This window comes from Varroa jacobsoni, unplaced genomic scaffold (genome assembly GCF_002532875.2).
Source record: "Varroa jacobsoni isolate VJ856 unplaced genomic scaffold, vjacob_1.0 scaffold_1006, whole genome shotgun sequence".
NCBI lineage: Eukaryota > Metazoa > Arthropoda > Arachnida > Mesostigmata > Varroidae > Varroa > Varroa jacobsoni.
Window position 1 is genome coordinate 116,637 of NW_019213908.1, and position 20,838 is coordinate 137,474.

General features: G+C 42.9%; 1 long non-coding RNA gene across 2 annotated transcripts; it reads left to right on the forward strand.

Annotated features, from left to right (window-relative positions):
• Positions 1-17,166, forward strand: LOC111265776 (uncharacterized). 2 transcript variants are annotated; one of them, XR_015313170.1, is made up of 4 exons: positions 1-130; positions 404-520; positions 6,916-7,989; positions 16,039-17,166. It is a non-coding gene; the product is annotated as an uncharacterized LOC111265776 (long non-coding RNA). The 2 variants fall into 2 exon arrangements; XR_002683654.2 differs by lacking the exon at positions 1-130 and adding an exon at positions 154-245.
• The last annotated feature ends 3,672 nt before the right edge of the window (positions 17,167-20,838 follow it).

Genomic DNA, 20,838 nt, shown 5'->3' on the forward strand with positions numbered 1-20,838 from the left:
TTCGCCGTTCCAAACAGGGCTAATCCTACCCCCGTCCCCCGCCCCTTCTCCAGTACGCCGCTCCAAGCTCTCCGCTAGTCAAGCGACGGCTGCGGTCTATTCGTGCAGATCGGCAAACATTTCTATTGACGTGAGTCCATTGATGGTTAGCGTATAGCCGTCTGTAGGTAAAAATATTAGTGCCGTTGGATAGAACGACAGAGGAAATGTGTATGGCGTTGATGAGATAAGCCCGGCTGTGACAGGTATGGCCTAAACGTGCCAATTGGCCTAATGCCATTGGCTGCTAGGCCACTGTAGTACGATTTCGGTTTTACCTTGGACACGATTCGAGTCATCAGCAAGCTCATAGTGCATTCAAATTCTGTATATCACTTACATATGTGCAGTCTCGTTATTTCAGAGTATGGCCGATGCTTCAGTGTCTGTCCGTTAGGTGGCCTGCCGACTTTGGTCCAGTGAGGCGTTGGCGTATTCATGATTACTTTCTAGCTTCAAAGGGAGCGCAGACAAATTACGTGTACGTATGAACGCAGCTGAGGTATATTTAAGTAAGACGTAAAAATCCTGAGCGTTGGTGGAACGCGCGGATTCGGTTGTCACACCTGTGTGGAAGAGTGACAGGATGGGATGAAGGATGGCAACGATCGAAAGTATACATGTGTGATTTAAGTACGGTGACGAAAGTTGCCTTTCTGGCTTTGTGAGCAGCTTTCGTGCAGTCATTTTGAGAAACCAGCCTGCTATTGTTGTGATTACTTCTTCAGTTGAACTGTGAGGTAGCGGAAAACACGTAACGATAGCCTGGCCCTATTTTTCATCGGGTGTACTTAATTTTACAACATTGAATAGGATCGAATAGAAAATAGGTTGAATTTAGCCGTAATAACATTAATACTGATGGATAGCGCAGTTCCCGCAAACCATAAAGCAGAAGAAACCGAACAATGAGACAAACATGCGGGTAGCTCGGCGTAATAGCGCGCGCTCCTTCGAAATCTATTATTACCTTAGAAGATAACAGTGGGTACCAGCTAAATACAGTGTTTTCTCTTCTACACAGGGTCTAGGCTTTATATTAATTGGCATAGGCAAACCAAACACATATATAGGTGCACACCTTGTATACGTTTACTCCTTAGTAAAGTATCTTTCGATTCGTCAATAAACAAGACTGCCTCTGTCGGGCAATCAGCGATACCTGTGTTACATTTTTGCAACTACGAGAATAGTCGAATTAGAGTTCTCCATAACAGTATAAGGCTTAACGAAGTTGCTGCCATGGGGAGCTGGAAAATTTAGAACATATCATTCTTTAACATGCACCTTGCGTTAAAAGGTTTTTGTAGGACACTCGACCTTGTCGTGGCTGAGAGGTAATAGGCATCGTATTTGATTTCTACTATTTATAAGAGTGCTAGAAGTTTATCCAATTTTTATATCTAACAAGCTGATATCGAGTTGATTCCAGTTGTACTTATAACCGATCATCAATCAACTTGTGTGGTCGAGTACCAGATCTGATGCAAATTTCTTTCTAAATCTCCATTACTAAATTCTCACTGTAGGAACCGGCGTCGCCTGAGAAGGTCATGCACATGTCTGAGTGTTTTGTCACAGATGAAAAGAACATATATATATATAAGTCACGCTGGTTCAAATCTCAGCATCGATAAACCTAGGAACTAACTAATTATCAAAAACTACCACAACAAAGGAGACAAATATCAGGTTAATAACTACTTGTTTTGTTAACATGCCGGATCATAGGCTGATATGAGAGAAAAAAAAAATGGATAAATCCAGCAAGATCTACCCCGACTGCCAACTGCTAGTGGGGCAGACATTTGACGTTTTACTAAAGAGGTAATTCCGAAGACTCGTCCGTACAGAGAAAACAGCCCAAGAAGAGCCTATATTTAAAAACGCGATTACTGTGCTACCTTCTTAATCGTTCGAAACACGATAAATCTTGATCAATATTTGGCGATCAGTACTCCGTTCGATTGCATCATAGCACAGTATCCTGCATCGTAAAACTGCAATATATAATCAGATATTCTATCAATGTTTAGGCAATAGACAATATTAGAAGGCTGTAGATCACCGGTTCCGTCGAGAGTTGTCCTCTGGCGCAGCATTTGTCCGATATCAAACGCGGCGGCAGGAATCATGTGTTTTTTCAGCATTTGCATGGTTGTTGAAAACCATAATTACATAAGGCGGAAACGTCAGTCGGCGATGTACAGCTTGTACGTTTTTTGGCGTTCTAGTCAACGACAAATCTGTCCGGACCCACTTGCCCTCTCAGTCGTAACCGTGAGCGATACAACAGGAGCCCCAAAGAACCTTTCAATCTATTCCTCAACTTTGCCTACCGGCATACAGGTTGTTGTTTTATTATTAATGTAACTCATCATAATCTAGAGACGTGGCACATTTGTAGCAAGCGTCCGCGGCACAGCTCGCCTTAATCATACGTAGGAGCCCTGGGCGAAAAAAATATTATTGTATGGGCAGTCATAGAGAGATAACTCACGGACAGTGGGCGGCGCCTCCTTTTGCGAAGGCCACCGAAGTGCTTACCGCAGACGACACCGCGCTATTATCAAAAGAAAAGCTTTGGACAGGGGGCTGTGGGTACTTGGTGAAGTGATGGGCAGGGACCGAAGATCGCTACAGCAAACGCGATACATAACTCTACGACAACCCCACTTGTCCTCCAGCTTCTGGATATGAATAACAGAAGCTAGCTGTTCATCAATGTATTCTACCCGATGTTCTTGAGTCCATATTTACTTGACATGTACAGCTAGGCCGAACTAGGGTGGATAACTAACTGCTGGTTACAGCCAAACGTAATCGCCGCCTTGAAGACAAGCTATAGGATGTCATCGGCGACGGCGTATCGATGTCGCAGGCTCGCAAGCACGACGGCCGCAATAATAACAACAACAATAACAATCGCTAGCCGCTACATAAACCCCATCTACATGTTGACATCAGCGTTGCCGTAGCTGCGTCCTGGCCGCTGCATCCTCCGATACCCGGACTTTTGGCGGCACTCTTGCCGCTTCGTCGGACCAACCCGGCAATCAGCGTGGACAAAACAGATGAGACGCGCAAACAGAATTCAATACTCCACGAATGCAGCATGACTCAAGCACTCAGCAGCCACTACTGCACAAAGTGGAGATCTAGTTGTGAGCAGATCCTGGTTGGGGCCTGCGTGACTCTGCGGTCGGGGAAATGGGGCTACATAAAAAAGAAGCTCTTCATAGAAAACTGCGTTATTCGATGATAGTGTTGGTGCTATGGACGCACTTCGCACTTCTCAATTGGTGTTCCTCAAGGATCTCTTCTCTGTTCCGGGCTGATTGGGGGCGAGCAGGCAAAGGCAAGGATAGAGTGGTTCAGAGGCAAAACACACAAAACAAGCTACAAGCTGAAGTGAAAAGCAGAAACAACGACAGCGGCAACAATAATAACAATTGCGTATCATCATTAGCTGGTTACGCATTCGATGAAACTATATAGGAAGACACCGCCTTGAAGGTCGTAGCGACGTTCCGTATAACAGCGGTGCGGCGAGATTTGTCTGGCATCGGTCTGCTTCGGTAGCTTTTTCATGGTGGCTCACCTGACGCCGTCATCGGTCGGTAGCTAATTCGAGTCAACGACAGTTACAGCTAAGAACCAGTCGGCGGAGCCGCCTTTCTCATCGTGGCTACTCTTGGGGGCAATGAAGTACTTATTTTCGTCCGACAAATCGATCGCCCCCTCGGCTCCTAGAGCTAGTGATTGCAGCAGAAGTGCGTATCGTCCATCGAGCGTGTTTGCCTAAATACACTGGAGATGTGAAGGAAAAAATTTGTGCCTATAAATGCCTGCCTGTGCATCGATGCGAGGAAGGTTTTTGACGTCAGCCCAAATTCAATATAAATTCAAACAGCGCCTCGCGAGACATCTCACGTTATATCAACCGGTCCTCTGAGTATATACACATGGAGATGAATACCTCGCCTCGCGTCGAACGGATAAGACCAAACCAAGAGCGAATTTACTTGTCGGACCTGCGCGATCTAGCCGCTTTGTTTGGTGCGACAACTTTTCGTGGAAGAACGACTTCATCGGTAGCGGTAGCAAGTGGATCATGTAAACGGTTTGGCGGTACCGAAAGATGCCCCACTGTGGTTCACCTAACAAAGTATATCAATCGCATGGCAACTGCGGCACTGGTAACATTCGCGTTGTGGCCCGTCTAAAGGGTCTAAGGTCTAAAAAAAAGGCCTCGATAAATGAAACAAGAAGGATCCTGCGCGATCTTCGTTTTTAGCGCCTAGCGTACCCTGGATGAAAGACGACGACGACGACGACTCAGCTTCCCAAAATATGGTACAATGTGTTCTGTCTGCCTGCCTGTATCTAAAGAAACTACCTAATTTCACGCAATTTAAGCCTCGACACCGATTTAACTGTTGGCTGGCAAAAGATCATTTGGACGACGTTAACCGTTTGTCATCAATAACGTGAAGCCTTTCATCTAGGTGGAAGATGGCAAAGAGTCACTTGTTTGTGGGGGACATCGACCGCAACGATGTCGAGCAGATCAATGCAAAACAGCTGGCGTAGATAATAGCGATCAATTATAATTACGCAAGGGGTACAACATGCTTCTTTGTTTTATTGTATAGACGTGTATGTGTGTGTGGTAATAATAACATAAAGACAGAGATTGCTTCTATGTCCATATCGAATAGCGGAATTCAACGGTTTCCCTTTGTGATTTGTTGGTGCCAATGGTTTTCCTGTAGGCATATTCGAATAACAAATGAAAACCTATTCCGCCAAGTGGAGTGTCGTGAGAATCTCTATCCAGAGCTCATTCTCGCTCGATCTACATACACTGAACTAAACACACCTATTGTAGGTAAATTGAATTAAAAAAAAAACCGCATAGTCTAAAGAAACGCCCATATATTGTCAGCATAATCAATGCTCAACTATGTAGCATAGGTAATCTTGACTCAGAATTGAGTATGTATAAAGATGCGAAACGTATGTTTTTGTGAAATAGCAGTTCTCGCCTACAGATTTCTTCTATGTTCGGTTAGTTTAGCCGCTTGCCAATTTTCATACCTACATTCCAATTGGAAATTACCGCTCGCTACCTCTTCCTGTACGTCTTCTATATGCTGCTCGACAACAATGTAGGGTTGCGACTATTTCGAAATTGATCGATCTCTCGAGAAGTCAACTAACCCTATAGTTAGTTGACTTCTCGAACGCCGTGTAGCTATTCGATAGATTGTAGTAGCGCTACATATTTTCCACTAGCTTTTTTTTTTCTAACGAAGCTATCATACTTCCGAGTGGCCTATAGATTTCACTTGCTGCTCCAGTTGCGCCTTCTCTTCCCACGTCTAGCGAAAATATAAACACGAACCACCGGATCCGGACGTGGAACAGCATACACACAGCGATCCGAAGTTCTCGTTTAGGTTCTGTGACACCAGTCGTAAGCCTGCAGCGTATAAGATACCATTGCCTTGCCATATTTTATAGGCATTCTCACTTGTTGTCTTCCACTATGAACGTGCCTATAGCGTTTCTGTCATACGGACGCTCTATCTCCGCTAAGTTTTTACTACTAAGTGACAGCGACGCGGTCGGCGATGGGTGTGTTGTTGAAAGGGCAGCAGGCAGTATTCAAGTTATGTTACAGTTCCGTTTCCGGTCGCCATATGTTGTTTAGTGGCCGACGCTCCAGTCGAAGACGAAGAACAGAAAGAAATGTTAGGTAGCGGGAAATAGCGGAAGAATGTCTCCTGCTCCACGACGAGAGAGTACGCTTCCGCATGTTCCGAGGTCCGAGCGGAGAGCATGTCGGATATACCTGTATTTTGAGGGAAGCACGGTCTGCTGGACGATTGTACCTTGGAAAGAGATGTCCTGTAGGGATGTGCCCTATCAAGTGGTTTGTCTCGGCGGGAAATCAGGCAGCGATGAACTAGCTTTGAGATTAGATTTATGTGACGTGAAAGTGTGCGGGCCGCATAATTATGTTCGACGTAGAGATTCGTGAAAGCCGAAACGGCTTAATCGTACAAGATGCATCGTTGAGACTCGTCGAGATAGGTGATTCCAAGTTGAGAGATAGGTCTTAATCGATAATGCCATAGATACATATAGATAAGTACAGATATACTCGTATCAAGATATTGTCGCTTTGCGAAGTTCACGCTTCGCTCTTTTACTCATTCATTGTGGACGCCAGTCTAAATCACAGATAAATGATGTAGCAACATGATGAGTGGCAGACCCTGTTTGACTCATGTAAGCCTCTTAGTATGGCCACATGCTGCGAGAATCGTGTGAAACAAGTTAGTTCAGATGTCTTCGTTATACGTGGAACAACGTCCTTAACCGAATCTGGTTAACTGTGTCTACCATATTTGTTGGTTACTTGGTCGAATTTATTGTCAGGTCGTACCAAGTTCATTGAAGGCCTAGCTCGTTCGACTGGCTTCTTCTAGCTTCGGGGGGTCCGAAGGTGGACTGGCGCTCCATTCGGCAGAGGAGGCATTGCGGAAACGTAGATCGCTTATAGCGGATGCTCGACACAATCAATCGTTAAAGCGATCAGTCTATCGATTAGCGTAATTCTACAGAGTTTTCCGGGTTATCTTCTATTGAACAGATTTGACACTGGTACTGTTAAGAGATAGCATCAATACTTAACAATAGACTTAGGGTGAGGTTCTACTTAACTACTTGTCGAGTGTCTTTGCTTTGTTAGAAGTAATCGCTAACAGTCAGATGTCCATTGAGCAAAGTTGCTCCGATAAGATATCTGAATACTTAGACATTTATTTTACAACTAATTCCAATTCAATTTTAAAATACTTCTTTCAGATACAACATTCCATGCCAGTATCCAGATACTACATAGCAACCTCAACACTGGGAGTATTAGACAACATTCATTAAAATATGCCTACAAGGCACGAGCTGACTGACGTGACATGGCACGCGTTTTCGCCAATTACGGGGGTCGTGCGTTGAACAGCCGGTCTTCGACCAGACGTTTCCTGCAGCTCACGTTAATTTCGCCAGTCGTCGCTTTTACGACAAGTGCAACAACCTCAAGATTACATTGACGCGTTACAGAACAAAGCTTACTTACTGTCACCTGCTCAGCAGCATCGCTTATGCCGCGATCAATTCCACCAACTAATAGTGATATCCATCGAGTCGACATTCATCACGGACCCCATTCAACCATCTCGCGACTACACCTCTACGAATAACAGTCTAAATCGATGAAAGCCTTCTTACAAGTGGCAAGTTTGTGTTGTGTCACCTCGGTGTGGGGTTCGCAACGAATCTCATTAGAATCTCGGATTCAAATACCTTCTGCTTCCGCAGCTTGCTTCGTCAATGTACAAAGCAGAACAGATTGGCCGTATTTCCGTCATCGGACCCAGACAGCGTCTGCTGTGACCCGAACGACGGATGAGACCGCTCTTCCTTCCCCTGGCGAGACGTTGAAAAGACGCTTTCCGTGACGCACCATTCACCGCCATCGTATTTAACAATGGTACAAGCGATTTATTGCTTCGACGACGTACAACTCGCGTTATCACAACACGAAGGTTCGTGACATACGCATGGTTCTGAAGTTCGCGTGCCACTAATGTATCCTAACGTACAGCAGAACAAAGTGTGGTTTAAGTGCTATTGGGATCAAAAGTGGCATAATCGTAGAGAGACGTGTGCCAAACGTTTGGCAATGCCGTGGGCACATCAGATGTACATGTGTACTGCATACTGGGAACGATATAGGAAGATCGATTAAATCAAATCTGCGAGTGCCAACCGTCAGCAACCTGTCGAGCGGAAGAGGAAGGCCCTCTAAGCCATGTTAGACTCATATGAAGAGGTGGCGGGTGTACTACAACGGTAAAGCCAAGAGGATAATTGCACTGGGTAATGTCGTTTATATTAAAAGTAAAAATCGTGGTTCATATACGAGGACGAAGGAAGTAACCGTAGTAATGGAAATCAGTAAAGCTTTATCAGTATTTACTGATATCCATTTAGATGAATATCTTCGTGTAGGTACACACACTAATGTTAGTCATATGTGATAGATAACTTACTAATTTTTTCGTAAAAGCTATCGATTGCTGCTTTTGCAGTATACACAGTTAAGACAGATCAAGCTGTTTAACAAGCTAAAGATGATTAGAGGCTTGGTTTTTAGAAGGATATGTACAAATGCTCTGATATGATTCTTACGTTCGTTCTCGGTATGTTATGGACGTGGTCAGGCAAGCACTGTTGCAGCATGTTAAATTCCGTTCGTCATAAGACCTGGTTATCAAGAAACAGGTTCTTTTGGCCCTTGACATAAAGTTACTTTATATAACAATCCAAGTTTTTACATGTCTTGAACGGACTATGGCTAACAGGGGCCTAAGAAGTTTTTGCAGGCAGATGGAAGGTGAGTTATTGCTTAAAACTAGATATTTGCGTTATAGCACCCATTGACGGAAATACAAAAAAAGCCTTAATATTCATAGCCCACATTATTCAAATATGTTGCCCAAAAATAGACCCAATCCTGGAACTTTAGTCACATGTGGATGGCAACGGAGTAATATGCTAGGTGTGCTAGGCTCTCAGATCTGGATAACATCACAAATTCTTATAAAAGCAATTACATACGTTTTATTTTACGTGGCTCGTATCAGCGTACAGGCTGTAGTTATGAAAATGTATACGGATATTATAAAATATAATCAATTATTGTTCCGAGTCTCACGCTCAGAGCATTGGTTCAGATCATTAATCTGATTAGGATATTTGGGTTTAATTAGTATCTAAGGCACACAGCTTTTAAATTTACAAGTATAATTCTCGTTGTGTTCATGGTATCATCCTCGATCAACTTTGAACCTGTAAACAGCTGCGATATTCGACTGTAACGCTCGAAGGTTGAAAGGAGGCCCCCTGAAGGCGGTCAAGTACAACAGTTCATTATTTGAAAGCAGTCAATTTTACCTTTAGTTAGCTTTTTTTTTTTCGTATTCTCCAACCAGTTCGCATTACGATGTAAATTTTACTTACATTCATAATAAACACTAATAAGTTATTATGCTATTATTTAGCTATTCAAATAAATACCGATCTTGTGATCTTCTCGTGAGCCTTATCTAGCAGCGTATTTGAAGATCCTGGCGGTATTTAGTAGCTAATGTACCGTAACGTAACGAGAGCGATAACTGAATGGCGTGACGCATCGAATTGCCTTTTTGGCGAGCCTCGTCGATTGTTCTTTTCAACTATCATATACCTCTTCCATCAAGAGTATCCAAACACCCCTCGCCGCGCTGTAGGGAAATGACTATTGGTAAAGTCGGCCAATACTGGCTGATGACGTCAACAACTGGTAGCCTGATGATTTGCAATTACCTGGTCTCCGATGTTCGACTGTGGGGGCAATCTGCTACAGCCTTGTGCGGGCACAGCAAAAAAACCACCTGTAGCTCAAACAGTAGGTAATTTTCGGCTACTGATCTAGCTTGGCTCCTTCATCTCGGTGATGTCTCTTCATATCCTCGTTTCTAATACTCCTCAGTATTTACTACATAGCCAAGTGTGCAATAGAAAAGCCCCTAGCAACTTCTGTCTATAGTACGCATCCTAATGTTTGCTTCGCTGAACATCTTCACCCCCTGCTAATGGCAGCTTCCCGTATCGCTATCGAGCTCCCGGCGTCGGTAACATAGTTGTACGAGTTTTGGGACACACTTCGGCTCGTAGAAACGATTAAGGTGCGCGGTACCTGCCAGCAGACGAATTCGTCGGAGTATTCGAGAGGACTCCACTCAAATTGACGCTGTGGCTGCATCAACTATAATCAACCTCCATATCCGATGAAAGAAGTGCCCGTACACGTATACAGAAGCGACTGCCGTCACTTGTAACAGCTATAATATATATATATATATTCAATCCTCTCAAAAAGCTAAATTAAAAATAATTTCGTTTTTTTTTTATTAGAAAACAAACATCTCTTTTTACGTCTAGATGCCGACAGTCGAAAGCCTACGAGAGATCAGACAACTAACCCCTGTATGCCATTGATGTGTAACAGCTTATGTGATAGTATATATACGCCTGTTGAGCTCGTATAACCTGCACTGGTCATTTTCGGCCTGCTATAAACACAGCCTGCTTAGCCAGAAGGCCTACGCTGTCATCTGCGAGTTAATTTTCTACCTCGTAGTAAGCCGACTACGGAGCGGTTTGCGGGGCAGGTACATTTCGGTTCAATAGCGCAAGGTGTTTCGAGCGTCACGCCTGCTCTTAATTCCGCCCTCTTGCCCCCTGTTGCTCGACTTGTTTTTCTACTGTAGTCGTAGTAAAAGGGCCTTTGTAGACAGTGGTCGTATGTCTGACGTACGGCCGTGCGTCTGCCTGACTAGCTCACTTTGCTGTGCACTAGGTTGATACCTCGCTACTTATTTGCGTGGCGAATGAAGCACAGACGTGAATCGTTATTTACCGCCGTTCGTTCGTTCGTTCGCTAGCTAGCAGTCGCGAAATATGCTGGCATGTCATCGGACAAGGTGCCAGCCATACTGTTGAAGGCAGCTGGTGTTGGAGCACCTGCCGGTCCGGCGCACTGGAGCCGTTCCTCCGAGCGAGCCACGCGTACTACGTGCCCCTAACAGCTCGGCCACATTTACCCTAGGCTTGCTATCGCGATTTGTTAGTAGTAGGTAATGACCAGTGTGTGTGCCGGTGACATTATTGCGCTCATCGTATACCGATGGTGCCCAAACCAGCCAGCGAATCTAGAAACTCTCTCGTGCGATGCAAACGGCCGTCAGCAAAAACGTACGTAATTGAAGGGGCGACAATCTGGACATAACACTGAGCTGTTTACGAAAAAGTCGTGATGAGCAAGCGCCGGATGGTGTCGCGAGCCTTGTCTAAGCTACCCCTAGACCATGCCGGAGAGATAATGTAGAATGTATATTGAGGGGATGGCGAAACTTTAACGCCCTGTCGAACGGCGAAAAATCGTTGGTATAAACATAAGTTTAAGTTAATATAGGCTAGGTTAACTGAAAAGACGATTCTATTAGACGCTCGATAGGCGAGGGTTGGATCGAAGCACTTGTTTCACAGATACGTTTCTGACTTTTTATCTAACATATTGAACTATCGTAATTTCTTCCTGACAGACTTTTTTGCATAGCACGTAAACCCGCAACACAAAGACGTAAAGCATTCTTGTTAACTAAAAAAAAAAACTAGGTATATTGCATGCAATCATCTCTGCCTATTTGGCCTACGTGCGGAAACCAGTGCAACCATGAGACGCATACGTAAGGTAAGACGCTTTACACGTCTGTCCTACGTAGCATACCGTAGGATAAGTCATATGCCTAAATAGTTTAGGAATATGTTACGTATATCATTATAATATCAATGACACTGCACGTATTTTATTACAAATCGGCATAGAGCGTATCGAGGCCAAATACGCCCGTAAATGAAATCTCCGTTTAAAACCCATCCTAGCAGACATTCACTAGATCTCTAGTGGTAAAACGAGCCGAAAGTTCCAGCTGTTAAGGTAGATGCCGCAGTCGTTCCAAACAGACGATATACCAACTACTATTTTGAGTATCCAGCAAGTTACATACTTTGTCTGTCCCTCTTATTATTGGCGCTATATACATACGAGAAAGGATTTTCGGAGTGTACCGTTTGTGGGTCGAGACGGAACAATGAACCGACAAAGCCACGCTATGCTTTTGTTAGCGTTCTTTGCTTAATCGAATCTATTTATTTTTACGAAAATAACAAAGTTAGTTGAAAAACAGATGCGAAGAACAAAGTTTTTCACTCGTAGGACGGGAGCCGCGCCTTCGTTGAAGTCCACGGTGTACAGGCACTCTCAAGACAATCAGCTGATATTGACTCCTGAGAGTTACATCGGTCGACGTACGCCTTAGTCAGCGTTTACATCTTAACTTCAAATAAAATTCGATGGTATGACGATGACCGTAAATCGTGAATGCTTATGAATAGAGGCGCACATAAATTCATGTATATAGGCTTGTTCATCTACAGTCAACTTCAACCCTGCGATCCTCAATTAAGTAAACGATTATTGTCTCAAGGCTACCATGATCTGTGTAGTTCTGTACAAATGAATCGACTTAATTGAGTGACGACGGCGACGATGATGATGCGAGGTTGTCGCCAGATCAGTGCCGTCAGACGCATGAAGTTAAGCTCACAAGTTAGCACTAAGTGTTTTTAAGTTATATATGTTACACAGTATATGCGTATATAGCTATGTTAGTTTAAACGTATCGACTCATCGAATAAGGCCACCTAGAATTCTTCCAAATGATCAAAATTGATAAACTCTTCTCATGTAGAAGCTGCCATTCTACGCTTTCTAATAATAGCAGCATATCTAAACAGACGTCAAAAAAAGACAGACACTCACTCAGTGACTGTTTACCGCAACGCGTATAAGCATTCTGACCATCACGTAGAGTTCATGAAAGGACATACAACTACGTGGTTATGGTGATAAATCACTCTCAAGCAAATTTTCGTAACTTCCGCGCTTTAGTCGCTATATATATATATATATATATATATATATATATATATATATATGAAGCTGTAAAAAAAAAAGAGTCGAAAGAACTTTTCTTGTAATAATCAGGCTCATACAAAAAAATTGATTGCGGATAGAATTCGTTGGGTGGGTCAAAATGTCGTAGCAGTTGACAATCGAAGCCGAGAGGTAAAGAACAGGTGTCTCTGTCATCACAAAAATATCACAAAGATAGCGTACAATGTAACCAGGAGACGTTGTCACTTTAATGGATCTATAGAAAAAAAAAAGACTATTTTTAACAGTTGTTCAATTGCGTCAAATGGTAATAGAGGGGGGAGTCACTGCAACGATAAGAGTCCTGCCATTTTAAATCAAAGCCAAAAGCCTCCGGGTCGACCATGCGCAGAAGTACGCATGTATTTAAATAGTGTAAACAATTCCAGTTAGAAGCAGGGACAGGGTTTGCTTTTCAAATGAATTTCACTTTGAAATAATCAGGTAGTAGCGTTTAACACAACGTTACCCTAGAAGTTGCGCTAATATGTAACAAACTGTGCCTCTAAGTGTTTATCGTTAACGATGCTGAGATTCTGCCATTAAAAAACCGACTGAATCCGACTGAAACGTAGGGCGAGTCAGGGCCGGACAAGCGATCACAAACATCCGCGAATACAGTGTTCCAAGCATGAGTCCAGGACACGGACGTGATGCGAAAGTGCCAGCTAAACATTGCAAACCGGGTTGCAGAGGTAACTGTAGCCAGGGTTAAAGGGATCAAATAAATATTGCTGCTTCCAGCGTAGTTTAAAAAAGCTCGTTTAACCAAAGTATTACCCCCGTGCTGTCATTAGAAAACGATGGGAGCCAGCTTTTACATACAGATAACTGCACAGAGACGTTTAGCTGGGTGTGGAGGTATCTCCGATCAAACTCGATTATTTGTGAATTCTCCAGGTGACCTTATTTGATTCGCCAAGTACTGTCAATTAGAGAGATAAAAAAAAACCCTGGATTTTGAGATTTTTACTAAACGTCGTGTTTGCCACGATGTCTGTTTGGCGATATCTGACAGAAACTGAAGAATTGAGTACAAGATGTTGAGTCCGATTCCCATGAGCTCCTGAGATCTGATAGAATAGCGTCAATAAGAACGCTAATATAATTGCTATTCGCCAGGTTTAATCTAGTTTACTAGGCCTAAAAACAGGTTGTCATTGTGTTGAAGTCAGATCATAAAACTACTGTCAATTGCGAGCAGTCACAGGTATCGTCAGACAAAAATCATCCAACAGCCTCCTGTTCTTATTAATTACAAAAACAGCTTGTTGTTCGTTATGCTGGTCTTATCTTGTCCTTATGGTTCGATTTCTATATGTAGGACGCCTTCTACCAAATTAGTATTCTCACAATATCATTAGACTGGGAAAAATCACATCCAATAGACTGCCTTTGATTTGTTTCCTTGCAATTCACCGACCACTCCCTAGAACAAATATCATCTAGCCTGTTTAGAATCTGTTCCCATTTTCAACATTGAACGTCCCTCGAGAATTCCTATTTTAGCAGCGTTGAAATTTAATGCAGACACGTGAAACTGAAGCCTAGAGTTATAAAATATGGTTTTGCTTTTCTCAACAAATAAATGGAAGAAAGCTTCGTTCCTAACTAGCTAGACGCCTGATTACCAGAATCACTTGCTTTTATTGTTCGGTCGTCGCTATGGGTCTTTCGACATTGACGGAGTCATTGTTGTCTGCGTCGTGATCACCGCCAACCATTTTTGCTTGATGTGAAAATCCTATCTTCTTCCGATTAGTACTTAGGTAGAGCTTTTGTTGTAGACTCGCTCGACACCTTAACCTCAACCTCAACAAGTTGAATGAATTGCGTAACCATTATCAAGCGCACCCCACAGCCTTGTTCGCCTGTGATGCCAAGATAGGCCGCGGTTGAGGTCTTGTCATTGTCGACTTTAACGATGGCCTATGAACGCGTGACTCTAAACTAGTTTATTAGAACCATTTTCAATTTAGTCGAAAATAATCAGCCAACATCTTGTCTCTATAGTCGCGTAGTGAGTATGCATTTAGAACAGATCTTGATTGTGCTAGATCTATTGCGTAAGGTACAATTAAGCGGATAACGCCGCGAGCGGCTTGGCCAACGTCGTCCATTTGGCCGCGAGCGTGTGCCGGCATTTATATTATTAATGCGCATCCCCTTTTTGCTTTCTTACGTTGTCATCTTATGTCCTTTTTGGACAAACGCTTTGTATTCACAGGGTGGCGTCCGATGGCCTTCGGTTAGCGGGCGAGTGAATAGCAGGCGCGAGCAGTCCCCAATGCGGTGCTTCACCGATGCAACGGAGCTGAGAAAGGTTTCCGTATGCTCAATGCCAAGAGGTATAGAGAAAGTGTGGGTTGCTTGGCGGAGGACTGATGGACCTAGGTGTCAGTAAACATCTGGACTTCGGTAAAAAACGCTCAGCATAAAACCGCAGTTCATAGCTGTGGCGTTAGCTCTTGTTGATGAGATCTTCTTCAATCGAGCTTCACACTCATTGACAATGTTTTCTACTTGAAGTTTTACAATCTGTGTTAATCACAGAATATTAATCAGTTACATAGCCCTATATATGTCGTGGATGAGCTCGCCAAAAAAGCTAAGGGAGCCTTCACACGTTATGATTACTGGTGAAGTCTTTAAAAAGTAATAGGGCTGGGCTAAAAAAGATTCTGGGTGAGAACTAATCATAGAGTTTTAGTTGTGGGCGTTTGTTTAAATTAAGTACCCATATGATTATGTTAGGCACATGCCTAAGCACGAGAACACAATGCGACCTTCTAGTGCGCAATTTTTTTTGAAAACTCTTGTCGACACATATACAATATATTGTTCGCTATGGTCCTGTTCTTTCAGAAGTGTCGTTTACAATACGCTGGATAACAGCCAGGTTCTCAGTTTTAGAGCGACTTCAAAGGCTTCACTGTCACACGATACTGAGTTAGAGTGTAAAGTCGAATACATTGCATTTAAAAGAATGGGGCATTTTCAAAATACTTCTCGTTTTTTATTTCTAGTTTTCACATAGAAGAAATTCGGCGCCTATCTTTCAACTGGTATATTTTGCCTTTGCCATATTCCGTTACTTCGAACGATAAAAACGTTTAAAGCTTTAGAAGGTCCTGTGTTGCCGTCGCTGGACGTTACTTTAGACATTTACCTTTAGTCTAGTGCGAGTTTCATATGTTCCTTGCTTTGTAGGCAAATACGTTGCTACTGCATCGTCACAATAAATTCGTCTGCCCTTTACATTGTAATACTACGTTAACCAGCAATCAGCCGAAGTCGACATAACGTTCAGGTCTGTCTCCACTTAGGTCCACCACATGCCCCAACAAAGACGTGCTTTCAGCAACGTATGATCTGACGTGGCCAAATCAGGTGCCGTTGACGCATTATTTGCCGTTCGAAAATTGTCTTTATTGACCGGCTTACTACTGTGCGGGTCTGTCTTGTTGCTGCGTTTGCCGCTGATGTGGCTTGGCCTAAACGAGCGCAGACATAGGGAGTCACCGTCCTCTGGGACGCCTGATAGCATTCTACCTGCACCGAAAAACCGGTGTTTCCCGAGTGGCAGGTTCAGCGATAAAAATAACAAGCAAAAAGTCCGACAGCGAACGTCTGGGCAGGCGAGAACGTGACGTATACCGACTGAGCAACCGATCGCCGACGAATCGACAAGCTGCCAAATCGACAACGGCGCCGCCGAAAGCGACAGAACGCCAATGGCTTTTCATCGATTACTTTGCCTTCTGGCCTGCCTTCCTTGGCCGTAGGCTAGGTCAAGCGACACTCTCCCGATATCGACAGGTGAAAAGGCCACAACAGCTATCGGACTACAAACAGAGAATACCAGTCAGTCTTTTGGTAGATAGATGAAGGATCGCATCGCAGACGTTCCATGCTCGACGAAGAATGTTCACCTGCCGGCGTTGATGACGACAACAAGGACAACTAAAAAATAAAAAAGGTACTTGAAAATCTTTTGAGAGGGGGAGGAACCTGCGAAGGAGACAAAGAAGTAAAAGCGTAGAAGAAGGAGGAGCGAAGAAAGGATGACATGGATCAAGTGACGAGGCATTGCATTGCCATAGTGTTTAATATTATATAAAACATCATATATTTTTGTACGCCTATAGCTAGTATACAGTAGCAAAATAGATAGCTTCAAAATGATCTGGAAGGAGGCTCCGGCCAAAGTTGTTCTACAAAAGCAGGCTGTGCTTGACGAGAAACTAGGCCAACCGAAGTCTTGTGATTTATTGATGATTAGAATGGCGTGTGCACTAATCAATATCAATGAATAGAAAAGAGATAGGAAAGGACTGAGCTTAAATAAAGCTGTAATTGTTTGATAGATACATGTAAATAGAGTTTGTCGCGTACTTTGTCAATAAAGAAGCTGAAGAAATAGCCAATAAATAAATAATCGTGTAGCATATTCAGTTAATTGGTCGTCAGTGGGGTGGAATTTTTTAGCGGATCATTTTTTAGGGGAAAATTTCAACATCAACATAACGTTGCTAATATCTTTGTACCGAGCTTTTAGATTATTTCATTTGTTATCCCGTTATTCCCGGCACTCGTCGGAGAAAGCCCAATTCGTGGATCGTATCTTGCACTCAGCACCGTACCGTTACCACTGTGTTACATTCTTGGCAGAAGAGTCTTACTCTTAAAATGCTTTCCTGTTAGTTATTTTTTTCGAGATTTTCCTATGGACGAACAGCTTGAGTGAGAGCGACAATATTACGCTGTAACCAGCTTTTGGCTCGACATATGGGTTCAGACGAAACAATGATGTCCTGCTTCTGGGTTATGCGTTCTATTGGATTACTTGGCCAGATACATCTAGAGTTCTAGTTTGAAGATTGGATTCAATTCAAGGTCCAACGATCGGCCCTTATTTTCGCCAGGGATCGGTGTCGCCCACGTGCGCGGAAGCGCGCCCACATTACGACAGATAACACCTTGACGGTACATAAATACAGACCCCAGTTACGATGCTGATACGAGTATGGTAATACAGAAAATGATACCGAACATTCGAAATGTCCACTGCAGCCGACAGTGGACTTGGAGGGTAAATCTCCTATGCGGCTAAAAGGTCTGATTCTTTTTTTGGCCTGACCAAATATCACTGGCTGACTGCGGGTACCGGAGGTTCGGGCTCCTTGGGGCTCCGTAGCGAGCAGGTGCAGCTGGCCGTGTTTGCTTCGAATCCCGACAGTAAACTAAAGAAAGATAACATCCGGTGACGGTGAACGTTGAGGCGACGAACCGTACCGGGTCGGACGGTCAGGCGGAATCAAGGCTCGAAAGTTGTTCTCATTCCTGCTGTATCTACTGCTGTTTATGTAACATGTAGCTCAATTGCCATATTGATTTAAGCAAGCAAATTAGTGGAATAGTAATAATGGAAATGTCCGGAAAGCTAAATTGGATCTATCAGAAAATTCAATAGGAAATAATAATGTCAATGTAAACAGCGCTCTATTCATCGTCAATTATATACGATCAAACTGTTCCTCGTGAATGACGATGACGTATGGCTCTAACTCGCAATGTATTTAGTCCGAACTATTAGTCAATATCACTCCCGTCCTGGTGAAGTAATAATTATGTTCGGTAGGTGACCATTTTGCGTATTTAAGTTTAAGTGTTATTATTAGTGGAACAAACTCCTGTTAAGGCTTCAATTCTGCTCGGACTAACACCATCATGATTCAGTCATCAAACGGTAATAACTTGAATTAGATGGCAAGTTAACATATAACAATATGTTCATATCATAGCTTATATCTCAGTAACAGTGAGTGGTAGATAGGTAGCTTGTTCAATTGATGTACCTGTGGGCGCGTATTCGTTCAACTTGTGTCTTCGCGAGGTTTCGGATCGGAGTCATATCGGGCACAATCAGTGTACTGACTAAACTGGCGAAGATTATGGCATTTGTGATTGTTGGAAACCTAATGCACTACCTTGTGCGGCTTCGTTAGTCTTCAATCGAGACTTCGACGAACTCAACCAGTTGTCTCTCATCAAATTGCTTCCAGACGCACATAAGGACGCATGTTTAGGATGATTTCTAGCGGACTTGTCGTTTCCGGAGAAAATTAGAAATTTGTAAATCTTTCTTTGTAAAAATTTCTAAACTGCTTGCTTTGAAAGCTTTTGTTCTATAATTGAAGTTACTGAACTGTCTTCTGGTATCTCTCAGTGAACAGTTTCCTCATCTGGGTGCACTGATCGCTCTGGGGTCCAATGATTCTCTGGAATTTTTGCTTCATTTGCGTATATATGATCAAGCTGGCTGGTAAAAAGTGTGGACGTGCCTTTGGCTGCTCATCACTGAACAGCTAATTCTGACTAATTATAGCTAATTTCGAGTCAACGCAACGCTATGGGCTTGTAGCAATCGAGGTGCGAGCGCCGTGACGCTTTTCGTCCTTTTTCTCAGTTTGATTAGCGAAAAAAATACCCGATCATTAATTTTCGTCTTTTCCAGCTGTGTTTATGATGACGGTGCTGAGGCAAGGTTTACAGATGGCACTTAGCTGGTTTGTAATACAGAAAACCTATTGTAGAAAGCTGCCACTTACCTCGTGTACCAATAAGGCTACCTTCTAAATAGTAGACTAAATAATAAATGTTTAGTGTTCTAGCGATAGTGCAATAAGAAAATGTTTTTCCGTGTTAAACTCAAGGACACATGGTAATGAAGGTTCAGAAGTGGGCGTAGGAACACTTCGTTTCGTTAGGGAAAGAGCCAACTGCCCTAAACAATGCTACCAGCAGCACAGGACATACAACCTCCGGAAGTTTCTCAGTAGGGTTGCCTCGTTGTGTAATCTGGTACAATTTAAGGGTTTATAATAGATCGATCAAGTTACTTAGGATTAGGCAAGTTATTTAAGCAATCCTAACCAAGTCATTCTACCTGCTCAACGGCTAATAACATACCATGTGTAAATATATGCAGCTCCCAATTTTGAGATAATAATAACAAAAAAGGAAAGAAAATATGTTGATGTAGCGCGCTTTTAGCTAGGGAAAGCTGTTCATCAGACGGAAAACTTGAAACATTTATTTAGATGTTATTGTTAATAGTCATAACGGTAATTATGTAAGTAAATGAACTTCTTTTTTACAGTCAGTAACATTTTTTTTCTACTAACTTTCAACAAACGACTATTTATCTTCTTATCTTAAAGCCTTTTGATCTTGAGGCACATAATTACTCTTAAGTTATCTCTGTTCCCTAGAACGGTTTCACCTGTTTCGTGCAGATTTGTCAATTCATACCACTGTTAGATTTAGATATGTTGAAATCGGATTCGCTCAGTTCGATCTCTCATAGAAAATATTGAAATTACATACAATTATATATACATGCAAGCGAACAGATTTAGGTAAATGCCAGAAGGGCTGCCCCTAAACGCAATAAATATAGTGGCTCATGTTGTCGTCTGTGGGGTCCTGCACTATGAGTGTTTCTATATGATTCGAGAACAACTTCATTAAAGCCCTTTAAACTCCACTGCGGCCCTATAAGCTCGTGCAAGATTTTTTAATGCACGTAGATAAATTGTTAAAACCTCATGTCTGACCTCATTTGAAAATGTTGTACACTATTGTTATAGTTATCATGTGAAAACATTGCAGGTATGCTTGCCTAGCTTGGGAAGTCAGCATTCGCTAGACCCAATGACGACGGACAACAAGCGTATGGGCAGCTTGCCGTCCATACTTTGACATTGTAGCTGGCAATTACGAGATAAATTCTCACTGGTTATCTATTGATAGTCGCCATATAGCGTCCATGGTTTAATCTGTGAAGGTTACTCAGTATCAAACAATATCCTATCTGGTTGGTTACTAAACCCAATACCTTATTAGCATACAACCGGTCTGCATAATGTATTGGCTTTGACTCCCCGCTTTGAAAAGTGCTGTGCTCCAATGGGGCGCTGGAAGCTCTACCGCCTTCACGGAGTGTATCATCTATATAGGGTAAATTGTCGCACTAACCGCGTAATATATATAGAAATGACGTCGTTATAGTGGACATTTCCTTATGATTCAATATAATTATTTCGCTTTTATTTATTTTATTT